The sequence below is a fragment of the Lynx canadensis genome, chromosome B4 (assembly GCF_007474595.2).
Source record: "Lynx canadensis isolate LIC74 chromosome B4, mLynCan4.pri.v2, whole genome shotgun sequence".
Lineage (NCBI taxonomy): Eukaryota > Metazoa > Chordata > Mammalia > Carnivora > Felidae > Lynx > Lynx canadensis.
The window spans coordinates 2,117,963-2,130,782 of NC_044309.1; positions in this window are offsets into that span (position 1 = coordinate 2,117,963).

Genomic DNA, 12,820 nt, shown 5'->3' on the forward strand with positions numbered 1-12,820 from the left:
TGGGGGGGGTGGGGGCAGTGTGTCTTTGAGATCCTGATTCCATTCCTTTGTGCAGACACCCAGAAGTGGGATTGCCGGCCCTATGACTGTGCTCCTTTTAATGTTGTGAGGACCCTCCACACTGTTCCTCACAGGTGTGGCACCACCAATTGCTTTTCCAGACAATTGCTTGTACGTGTGTCCCTGTCCTGCTTTCTTTTGTGGAATTCTTAACCGTTTACAATCCGACACTTCCTATGTCATCGGGATGAAGGTCTGTCTTCCCCGCTAAACTTTTCTGACATAACAGTACCTGCCACTTATCGAGGCTTATTATGTGTCAATTACTGCTGTTACAGTAAGAGGGTATCTGCTGTGACAACATAAAAACAGTTACAGCAGACAACTTTTGTTACATAGAGAATGTGGAAGGAAGGCCAGGGATAATAAAGTTCTTGTATTGCACAGTAGAGAGTCAATAGGTACAATCAAAATGTCATAAAAGAAGTGATAGATGCTCACAGTATCATACAAGAGATCAAATAGAAATGCTGACAAAATAATAAAATGATTGAAATTGGTGGGAAAGGGAATTTAATTGATTCCTTTTCTATCATAGGTGATGTACAATTGCTATGCCAAGGAGTATTGATATTATTTCCAGAAGGGAAGGTAACAACTTCAAAAATAATTTTGAAATGTTAAGTGATTGCTTTTGGGGTATACTGAAGAAACACATTTCCTTTGTGGTGAAAACTTTATTAATAATAGTTCTGAATGCTGTAAAGGTAATACTGTTCTCATGCTGTTAAGTTATAGCTCAATTTAAGAAATGTTTCTCAAACTCACCTTCATTATAAAAATGGTATTTTAATTGAAAGGTATGCTTATATTTTATTGGAATTAATGTGTGAATTGGGGAAGAATTTTTATTTTTAAATTTTGTGTCCTACCCTCAAGGAAGACATAACATTTTTCATTCATTTCTCTTCAGTAAGGTTGTGCAACTGTCTTCATACAGGTATTTCCTATAAATCAGGAAGCATATTCCTTAGGTACTTTATCATCCTATTACTAGTGTGGTGATAGAGTTTTGTTTGTTTGTTTGTATTTATTTATTTATTTATTTATTTATTTATTTATTTATTTATTTTAGAGAGAGTGCACTCACTCATGTGAGTAGAAGAGGAGCAGAGAGAGAATCCCAAGCGGGCTCCACAAATGTCAGCACAGAGCCCCGACGTGGGGCTCAAACTCATGAACCATGGGATCATGACCTGAGCTGAAATCAAGAGGCGGACACTCAACTGAGCCACCCAGGTGCCCCTGGGCTTATAGTTTTAATATATATTTTAACAAGACGTTTCTTATATTTTGTTTGCATGTGTAAAGAGTTATTTCTTAACTTTTTTAAACCTCAGTTTCCTATGAGGAAACAGCAGTTTGCATATGTTTACCTTCATAATGGACAACTTATTGAATTATATCATTACGGGTAACGTATTTCTGGTTGATTCCTTTGGATCTTTTAGAAACGCAAGAGTAACTAAGACCAGGATGCTTTTGATGGAAGGACATGTAGCAAATTTCCATGTATTGATCGCCTAAGACATATCTGGGGAGCAGGTGTTCTCCGTCTGGCAAAGTTAGGGACGTGTGGATAAGACACAGGACCGGAGCCGAAGGGGCATGCGTGCTAACAGAACTTGAAATCCGTAATTCTGATGCAGCGTGACTGATGCCACAAAGCGGTTTGCAAAGGCTCGTGTGGCACCCATCGAGAATCGTGTCACCTCCTCTGGGAGCACAAGGAAGTGTCACTTAGGACGTGAATACCACGCTTGGAGGTAGTGGGTGGCAGGGCCTGGGGTGCAGGAGAAGCTTCCTTTTATAAACTAGGCATTAAAAATAAATTTAGGAGGATGCTAGCACCATGGCACAGCTCACAGCCGCAGACACACATCCTTCCACAGAAATTTCGGAAAACAAGCAGAAACTGTCAGAAATAACTTTTTTTAGAACACTGAAAAAAAGGCCCAGACTTACAGCAACGCGCTGAATCCGGAATCGAGCAACACAGGGCTTGAGGAGTAGAAACTTGGAAGCTGGGGAGCGCGGACTGCGGGCACGGGGCTCCCGCGTGTGTCCCCCCAGCCACAGGTGCGCCCTTGCGTGCGTCAGGGCAGGGAGAAGCCACCGCCCTCACGCACGACTGTCGCTGTCATTAGTGTCGCAATTACATCGCCGCCGCGATGCTCAACCCTTGTTCTGGTACCAGCTTCTGGTTACCCGTGCGCGGTTCCATGCCAACTGCTCTACGACACTATTTCACTTAATCTCTGTAATCCCGGGCTTTGGCACGAGATGCTCCTTTTACTTTTAAAAATCATGGCTTTGAAATGCTTTTTGTGAAATGACTGGTGTACTTTCCGGAAGCCCAAGGCAGATTTCTGGCCTGGAGATTACAATCCGTCCCACAGCTGTCTCTGGCCCTTGGAGGTCTGGAGAGCATCGCTTGAATCCCTCTTCGGTTTCCTGGCCCCAGAGGCGGGGAATCTGCACCCTAGGCGAGGATGGGGTCCCCACAGCAAATGGAGGCCGTCGGGGTCGGTTTTATCAGGCACTTACTTTCTAGCTGCGCGTGGAGAAGATCCGAGAACCGAAAACTTGCGAGGTCAGCTACCTTCAGGTGGCAAAAATGCTTTGTGCGTAAGTGAGGAAATGATCCGATGTCTACGTGGCTCAGCACGCGTGTCTTTTTTCTCTCGAAGCTGCTGAGCTTTCTTTTCCCATGTTGGCAGAGAAAGAAGGGTCTGTCGTCACCCTTGCAGAGACACAGACGAACGGACACTCAGACACAGTGCTGTTGTCCCAACTATGCAGTAAGGAATAATTCATGGAGGCTTGGGACCCGTTGTGAAGAAATAAAAGAAAATAAATTATTTTCCAAATACTAACATTAGATCTACTTTCCTGCAAGCATTCTTCGGTCCTTCGGTTTTACATTAACTTGATTAAAATGTCACAGAAGTGACAGTCCAAAATCTTGAGAAAAAATTAATACATGTTAAGTGCAGGAAGAGTGTTAAGTCATTTCTTGGCATTTTGGAAGCTTTAAATCATCAGGGATTCTTATTCTTGAAAAAGCTGTTTGTTTAAACTGTTTTCCAAATCGCCTGTATAGAAATCAGAAGAATGTGGGTATTTCATTTTCAAAGAAAACACGAAGGACTTAATCCTCACGGTGTGTGTGTGTGTCCATGTGTGTGCCTGTATGACCCTGTGCATACCCACGTGTGTGCGTGCGTGCGTGTGTTGCAACAAGAACATTTTTTGAACTTCTGAGTGTTTAGCTTCCACATGAGCAAAGATCAGGGAAACTTTTTAACTTGTAAGAACTTTTAAATTAGTTAATAACCTGTACGATGTCATCAATAAGATCCTGTGAACCTGGCATTTTGTAGGTAACAAGCGTATGAGTGGATTAAGCCTTAAGTCTATCAGACTCTCTGAATGATTAATTGAAGATTAAACAGATTTGGGAAAATATTGCTTTTTAGGTTAAAACGTAACATGAGATTGACTTGGCAATATACTTTCATTAGAGCAGAGAATCTGTACATGCTTAATTGCATTTACACGAGATCAGTTTGCTTCTATTCTCATTTCAACTCTTCAAATGTCACAGAAACATGGCAAGAAACAGAAGTTGCATTTATAAAGCAAATTACAAGGTCAGTAGACCAGGCCAAGAAACAGCCAGTCTTGGCACTGACAGTAAGGAAGGGGGTAAGGGAATGTCATTAGCATCAAATATCTAAAGAGGGCGGTGCATGGGTGAGACCTGAATCTCCTTTCCATACAGCGCGAAGAATTCTTCTTTTGGAAAGTGGTTTTCAATTAAATGTAGTTAAATCAAATGTTTCCCCATAATAAACTCACAGACTGGTAAAACAATAAAAGATTTTTGGTTGCTTTCATAAGACTAACTCAATTACAAAAATAATTTTTGCCCCTAATAGCTGAAAGGAAATTCTGGTTATTTAATGATCGATGAAAATTTAATATTGACCAGATTTAATAGCCCCATTATTGGATACCCAACTCTCACTTTAAAACAAGAGGTACGAATAGGTTTGAATTGATATATAGGCATGATAAAGGAAAAAAAAGTATATATATGTATATTGGATATAAGCGCATGGATATGACAGCTCATGAGTATTTCCCATCAGCCACCCTGATACAATCATTTTATTATTAATCTTTATTTTATGTTGTTTTTTTCCTGTGCTTCTAATAAACATAGCAAGCAATCTAATTGTAATTTATAGTATTAATATCTATAAATATAAGCTGCTTCAGTCCCACAGTCCCTTATCTCTAATTCCCAAATCCAACATCTTTGAAAACTGGAAGTTTTGTCTTAATTCATTGGGAACACTCATGGACTGAGCTAAATGAGGCTGTTTATGAACGTCTTTCTGTACCCACTGAGTGCCAATATCTGCGTATTTCCCTGCAGAGATATTAATGTGTTTGATTCCAAGCCTTACAAGATAGTTGTTTCAGCACCATATCATCTTTCTAAAACACCCAAAATTCTGAGCTTCAGAAGTCATCTGGCCCCCAGGGTTTCACAGAAGGAATTGTGGGTATAAATCAGGTTCTCCATCAGTACAAATATCCCCGTTTAATAAGGAACAAAGCAAATGGTTATCCCCAAATTATTTTGAAAAAGAAACAATCATCATCACAATGGAAAGGAGAAATAGAGAAATCCACTATTTCACTCGAACACTTTAACACTCCTGTCTCAGGAATCCAAGTAATAGCAGATGAAAAATCAGCAAGGATTAAGAGTATCTGAACAAAAAAATTATTGGCCTGACCTAATTTACATGTATACAACACTCAGCCCCTCCCCACTAGAATGTACATTATTTTTATGGACACACAGAACATTCACCAAAGTATCTTATCATGAGTCACAGAGAACAACCCAGAGCGACTATGAAATGTTTGAAATCATTCAAAGTATTTTCTCTGACAAGAAAAATGAAGAAATCAAAAGGTATCTGAGAAGCCCACAGATATTTGGAAATTTAGAAATATAATTCTAAAAAAATAAATAAAATATATAAATAAATAAATTCTAGATAGCCAATGGGTCAAAGAGAAAGAAAGAAAATTAAAAAAAATATTTTGTGTTGGGTAAAAATGAAAACACACATCACAAACAAGTCTAAGATGTCTGTTTCATCACTCTTAGTGGTGTGCCTAAAGTTTTAAGTAGTGCAATAAGGCAAGAAAAAGGTAAGAAATTTAAATAGTCTGGAGAAGAGGTAAACTGTTTCTATTTTCAAACAACATAATTGACTACATAGTACTTACCAAAGAATCTGCAAACTCTCATAGAACTAGTAAGTTTATGAAGTTACTGGATACAAGGTCAATATATGGAAACCAATATCTTTTCTATATACAAACAGTGAGAAATTAGAAAAAAATTAAAATGCAAATACAGTACCATTTACAATAGCACCAAAACCCCTGAAGCTTAGATAATAATCCCACAAAGTATGTATATCACTCCTATGTCGAGAGCTGACTGGGCACATGGATAGGTGTCATGTTTATGGGTTGGAAGACTCAATATTGTTAAGATATTAATTCTCCCTAGATCGATTTATTGGTTCACAGCAATACCAGTCAGAATTCCAGCATGATTGACGAGTAGATGCTGAGAGTCTGGTTCTAAAATGTATACAGAAAAAAAGGTCAAAGACGTTGGAATAGTCATAAGAACTTTGAAAAACAGTAACAAATGTGTAAATCATTCATACCTTGTTTCAAGACTTACTATTAAGCCACGGTCGTCAAGAGAATGTGATATTGATGAAGGCAGAGACACAAAGATGAATTTCAAATATGGCTACATGTGTGTTTACATATGTATTCAATTGATTTACAACAAAGACGCATACACAATTTAATCAAGAAAGGATATCCCTGTCAATAAATGGTGTGGGACAACGACAACAAAACAGCCATCTGCAAAACAAGTGAGCTTTAACACATACTTTCCACAATATTAAATCCCAAAATACTAAAAACTCTTTAAAACTTTGAAAAGAGAACCTAAGACAAAATTTTTATGACCTTGGATTTTGGCAAAAATTTCTATAACACAAAAAGCATGACCCATATCTGGAAAACTTTAATAAGTAAATGGTGGAAATCAATGGTAAGAGTTGATTTGAAATAGTGGGTTATTTATCCATTTAATAGATATTTGTTGAGTATTTCCTATGACACAAGAGTTCATCAAAATTAAAGACTTTTGTTCTTCAAAGATACAGCGAACCATATGAAAACACACACTATGCCATTCGCCAAGCTACAAATTGGGAGTGTTTGCAGAATGCATATCTGAGGAAGGACCTGTGTGGACAGTACACAAAACTCTCTCAGTATACACCTGTAAGAAATGGATGACCCAGTAAAACAAAGGCAAACAATTCAGACACTGCAGCAGAGAAGAGAATCACGTGGCAGATAAGCACTGGAAAAGCTGCTTATCTTTGTCAGCCTTTAGGGAAATGCAAATGAAGCCTCAATGCAATACCACTGTATACCTGGGCAGAGCACAAACAACACAGCACATGCCTGACAATTTTGAGTGCAAATGACCCAAGGATGTGCAACAGTTGGATCTCTCCCACGTTGCTTGTGGAGATGCTGAGGAGCACAGCGGAAGTGGAAAACGGTCAGCAGTTCTGTCCAAGTTACGCAGACACTTCCACGACTCAGCAGCCCACTCCTCATAAACTTTACTGTTAGTCTGAAATAGTGCATCCTCAAAAGCGGCTTCTCTGACCACCCAACACCTGTTAGCTCTTAGTGTCCATTGCTCTTGATTTTGTTGTGTGTGTGTGTGTGCCTGCGGGCGTGTAGTTGGTCACTGGGTTGGTTAGTTGGAATTTGTTTGCTCTCAGGGTCGAAGGCTGAGTCTTCACCGCCAACCCATCAAATGAGGCAGGAACTGGTGATCAAAGGAGAGGTTGGACAAATGCCCCCGCAAAAAAACACGATCGTTCAGCTTTTCCGTAGTCAACAGAGTGCTTTTGGGTTTTTTGTAATATATTCCCACCAAATGCACAGAAAGAAGGGAGTGGCATACACAATGAGCAGTTGCTGATCGACTGTGCTTAAGATTTCTCCCCGTTTGCTGTGCTAACGTCTCCACCCATCCTGGCCTTGTAACTCAGCTTTCTTAGAAATGGCGGTGCCTATTCCTGGGTGAAGCCAGTTGTGTGTAAACACAGCTTTCTTGCTCTCAGGGAGGTCTTCCAGGCCTCAGTGACCATGTTAGACACTGGATTCAGAGATGATGGAAATATTTTGCCCTTGAAATGAATAAGGCAGGATTTTACTCGCTAAACTCGTGTTCTTTTTCGGATCCCACTCTGGCAAGGATGTAGGTTTTGAAGACCATTTGGTCTCCAGGGCTGTGCTGTGTTGGGAACCACATCAGTAGCTTGTATTGGCTCTGGAGGGTATCAGTGGTCCCACCCTTCCTGGGGAGCAGTGAATGTCCTGTGCTTTTGTGACTTGTTTCCCTTGGTTCAGGACGCAAATGTGCCATTCAGCAAATTATTCCTGGTGCAGCCGCTGGATGGCAACAGACAGGAAAAATAATATGGTTTCCCAAGGTCCCTAATCAAAAATCCAAGAGGAGCCTTCTTATCAAGAATATTTGGCTAACTACTTTGAACACATTTGTTGACTTTAGAGTGCTTTATCACACAACTGAAATCCTATCATCACACCTCATCACAGATTCTATAAAAACCCTGCAAGTCTTTTCCTTACAATCCGTGAATAATTATTTGGCGATCTGAATCTCAACATATGTAGTCAATTGAGCAGTCATCTGGGAAGTCAGGCAGCGCTGGAAAAAAATATGCACAATTCTAACGTGAAAATTCTATCCCAGTGCCTGAAAGAATTTCAGCTGTAAAAGCTCTTAACTCCTCCAATTGACCCCTCTTTTTTTGGTATCAGATGGATGATTCTATGTGCGAACATCAATACATTTAACAAAGGCAAGAAAATCTAGCAATGGAGGGCCACGTGTTGGATTGCAGTCGGCTGTAGCAGAGAGAAAGTGACGAGAGAGGGTTTACAGGGAGGGGACCCAGACCCTGAGCCCTGACCGCAGACCCTCAGGTAATAGCAGGTGTCTGATAACCCACAGCAATCACAGTCCCTGAAGCCACAGGGGGCACTGATGACACTGCTCATTCTAGAAATTTAAAGACGTTTTTTTTTTAATGTTTTTTTTAACGTTTATTCATCTTTGAGAGACAGAGAGAGACAGAGCATGAGCGGGGGAGGGGCAGAGAGAGGGAGACACAGAATCTGAAGCAGGCTCCAGGCTCTGAGCCATCAGCACAGAACCCGACGCGGGGCTCGAACTCACAAACTGCGAGATCATGACCTGAGCCGAAGTCGGACACTCAACTGACTGAGCCACCCAGGCACCCCATAAATTTAAAGAAGTTTTATCTTCATAATCATGAACTGGTCAGCTTAGATTTTCTAGAGTTGGGAAGGAATTGGAACACACCTTCAAGGAATCTGTGTGCAATCACCTGGAAGAAAGTGAGGTGGTGGAGAATAGTCAGCTGTGCTCAGGGAGGGATGGATGTGCCGAAACAGTTTAATTTCCCTCCATAGCAAAGGGGCAGGTCTGCACAGGAGAGACAGTACATGTAATCTGTCTGTGCCCAAGAGAGACTTTTCACTGTGCGTGTGGTAACCCGCCCGGAGGACAGGACACCGTGTCCGGTGGAGGGGGTTTAGGGGGGTGGGTAATTACCTAGGAGGTCAGGAGGCACCAGGGAGGGCACAGCCCACGGGTGACTCTCTGAGACCTCAGTCAGGTGCGTGAAACACTCTGTGAAGCTCCCAAGCACGCGAGCAGACTCAAGTAAGCGGGTTAAGTTGTTGACTTAACTTTAAGTTACGGAAAAAGTAGCCATAAAAAATGAAAAAAGAATTTCCTTTCCAGTTTATAAGAAGATACTGGATTATCAACGTAAGTGTAGAGTTCCAAGTTCTGATCAATATATGCAAAATAAATTAATAAAACATTAATAAAGGGGTATGCAATGTCATCGGTGTGGTTTTATGTCATTTTACTGACATTTCTGGTCATTTGTCTCAGTGCACATTGAATTAGGATCATTTCTGCAAAAACATTGCCGTCCTAAATAATACCATGAGAGATTTACCTACAGACCTTCCAAATACTTCAATCTGTGATCAGAGAAGGATGTAAAGACTTCAGTAAAGTCCCCGAACCACATTGTCATCTTCACTGTGTCGTGGAACTTATAACAGCTGCATCATTTCTGCCTCAAGCCATGCTTCTATCCAAGTACTCAGAAATCTGGTCAAATAAGTAACGAGGCCATTTGAAAGGCTACAGAAAATCCACACAAGGTGAAACTGAAAACTGAATCGTCTATAATAATTGAAGAAATTAAGATGAAAGTCCACCGGTGGCAGGGGTTTGTATGTGCTAAATGATAATGCCTGAAGACAGCAAGGTGAAGGGGCCTGAATTGGCCACGGAGTATCCACGCATCTAACTCCGTGCCATCCTTTATACAGCAATAGTTGATGTTATGGCAGCTATGGGGTAGTACATGATGGATGCATTCATCCCTCCCCTGGGGACTTACCTTCTGGAAATGATGTCACAGAAGTTAAAGGACGTCTTTTTATACTTAGAAAGGCAGTAAACGAGGTGGGGTCTAACGTACGTTTGGAAGGGTAATGGTTGAGTCAATTCCATCACATCAGTGGAAAATTTCACAAGCACAAAATTAAATCTCGTAAGACCAAACTAAAATTATAATAATAACTATAATAAGTGGGTGCACATCAGACCGTGGGGTGCTGTGGAATAATGGAAGCAACTCTAGACGTTAGAAGGTGATGGGTTTGTCCGAAGACTGACGGAAAAGCAGAGTCGTTTTGCTAACTTACGAGGCAAAATGCGGTGGTCTTTCTGGGCAGGGAGTCCGCCTGAATGCCCCATCCTTGGAGGAAACTGCTGTGGGAAGTCAAAATGCTGGACGGTTTCCTCCTCGCATGGGATCAGGACACAGGGAGTTAACCGTGTGGTTTGAGGTTTCAACAGAAGAGAGTGGCTTAGGCTGAGACGCTTCCCCACAGCAGTTAGAATGTGCCACATAAACCCATCATTTCAGAGCCAGAAGGAACCCAAGGATTGGAAGAATGGACACAGTTCATATCTCTTAATTCTTATTGACACATTCTTTCTGTTGATATGCTAATCCTCTTAATCAGATTACGCTCAGCTGGGTTCTGTGAGGGCTTGCTTTCTTCTTGAGGTGACTTTGTGTATGGCCCCCGGTCTAGTTCAGGACACTGTGGGATTTCTAAGCAGGATGTGAGTTTCTGTGTCTCTTGTTCCTCTGGCATGGTTTATAGTGTCGACATTTGGAGACGAACACATGTGCTTGAATCTCGGCTTTACCACATACCGTGCTTCAGACATGCCTCGCTGATGAGACCATGCGTTTGTTTGCAAGAGCTCTGCAAACTGTAGAGGGCCGTAAGGAGTACGTTGTTGTAAGCCCTGAGTTTATGCCATCTGAGAAGGCGTGGAGGTTTCAACCCGTGACCAGAAATGAAGTGTTCCTCGCCCCAGAAGGTGGGCAGCAGGGCCCGAGGAAAGGGTGACACAGGTCATCACCGTCCCCGTTGAGCCGTGCCTTAAGCGAAGTCCCCGACACGGGAATCCGATTTCCCCTCCTCTGTGTTTTCCTCCGCCCGAGCCACAGCTTCTTTTCTTCCTCTGCTACACTGGCGCGTCCCCCGGTATTCGGGAGTAGATGGATGAGAGCATCCCAAGAAATTCAGGATCTTTAGAATGGAATTAATATTGCAAATGGGTCCCCTCACTCACTAAGTGTTATTGAACAGACATTGCCTTAGTTTTAAGAGTGAGTGTTTCATTTTATTCTGTCCTGTCTCCCTTGAAGAAGAAATCTGCAGGGCACCTCTGACGAAGGATCGTGCTACACAGCAGACGCCTTCACGTCACCCGAAAAACTGGCCCAAGTAGCTACAGGCTGTGTGTCCAGAGGAGGAAGGCTCTTCTTTTACAGATATTAGGAAAGATATCTTCAATCAGCCATGAATTTAAAAGCACATGTTGCTATTTTTAGTGGTATGATTGGGAAATCCTATATGACCAGCTAAGATGCAGTGGGAGGGGGCGGGGGGCACCCCGGCTCTTCGCTGGTACGGTTGAATCATGAGCCCCAAAGACAGAAGGTCCTGTGAAGATGAAGGTCCTTACGTGGTGACGGGGACTCTGCAGACGTGATGACAGATCGCCACTTGGAGAGATTTGCTGGCACCCTGGGGGTCATCGAGGAGACTCTACCCAGAAAGAGAAGGTGGGATGATTCTGCGAGATGCTGCTTGCAGACTTGGAGACCGAGGAAGGGCCCTGGGGCCAGGGGATGTTCGGAAAAGGGAGCGCACAGATATTCCCTGGAGCCTCGGGAGGGAGCGTGCCCTGTCTGCCCAGAGAGAGTCACTTCAGACTCCTGGCCTCTGAGCTGAAGGAGGAAATGTCTGTGTGGTTTCAGCAGCCGGTTGTGGTAGCGTGTAACGGTGGCCCTAGGAAAGCGGGCCCCCTGCCGGGGCACCGTCCACACTGGCTGCTCACCCCATGGGGAGCACACTGGCTTCTTCCCGCTCAGGCTGTTTCTCCCAAAACAGGTGGCTGCCCGCCCGGGGGCCCTCCTTTCCCTCCTCATGTTGTGGGGTGCGGCTCTGGCTTGTCATGGATTTCCCCCAAGCCCCAGCCCTGCCACCCATTGACCCTCCCCGTGCCCAGGCTTCTCTGTCTGTCCTGCCTTGTGGCTTAGGTCAGAATTATTCAATAGATGAAGAGAAGGGAAGAGGGAACATCTTGTAGAGTCAATTTCTAACTTCTTTTTTTGTAGTTCAGTAACAGCTCCCATATATATATATATATATATATATATATATATATATATATATATATTCATTTGTATGACTAATCAAGAAAGGTCATCACAGGGGTGCCTGGGTGGCTCAGTCGGTTGGGTGTTTGATTCTTGATTTTGGCTCGGGTCATGATCTCATGCTTTGTGGGATAGAGCCCCACATCGGGCTCTGTACTGACGGCATAGATCCTGCTTGGGATTCTCTCTCTCTCTCTCTCTCTCTCTCTCTCTCAGCCCCTTCCCCTCCCCACATATGCTCACCTTCTCTCTCTCTAAATAAATATTTAAAATTTTTAAAAATCATAAAAAATTTAAATTAACATCAAAACAGTAATTTTCTAAAATTATAAAGTATCTGTATATTTTTCTAATTTGAAAAAGACTTGCCAGGAGAATGGTGAATTTCTGGTGGCCTTTACTTCCTTAGGTCCCTTTAGGATGTGCCATGGTCTCAATATGTCCCCTCAAAATTTCTTTTTTTTTTTTTTAATTTATTTTAGAGAGAGAGGGAGACACAGAATCTGAAGCAGGTTCCAGGAACCGTGAGATCGTGACCTGAGCCAAGCTGAACTCTGATGCTTAACTGACTGAGCCACCCAGGTGCCCCTCCCCTCAAAATTTCTATGTTGAAAGGGAATCCCCAAGGTGATGGTATTAGGAGGTGAGACCCCCCGCCCACCCCAAGGGGTTAGTGTCCTCACATAAGAGAGCCCAGGGAGCCCCCCCCCCACCCCTCCCACCATGTGAGGACACAGCCAGAA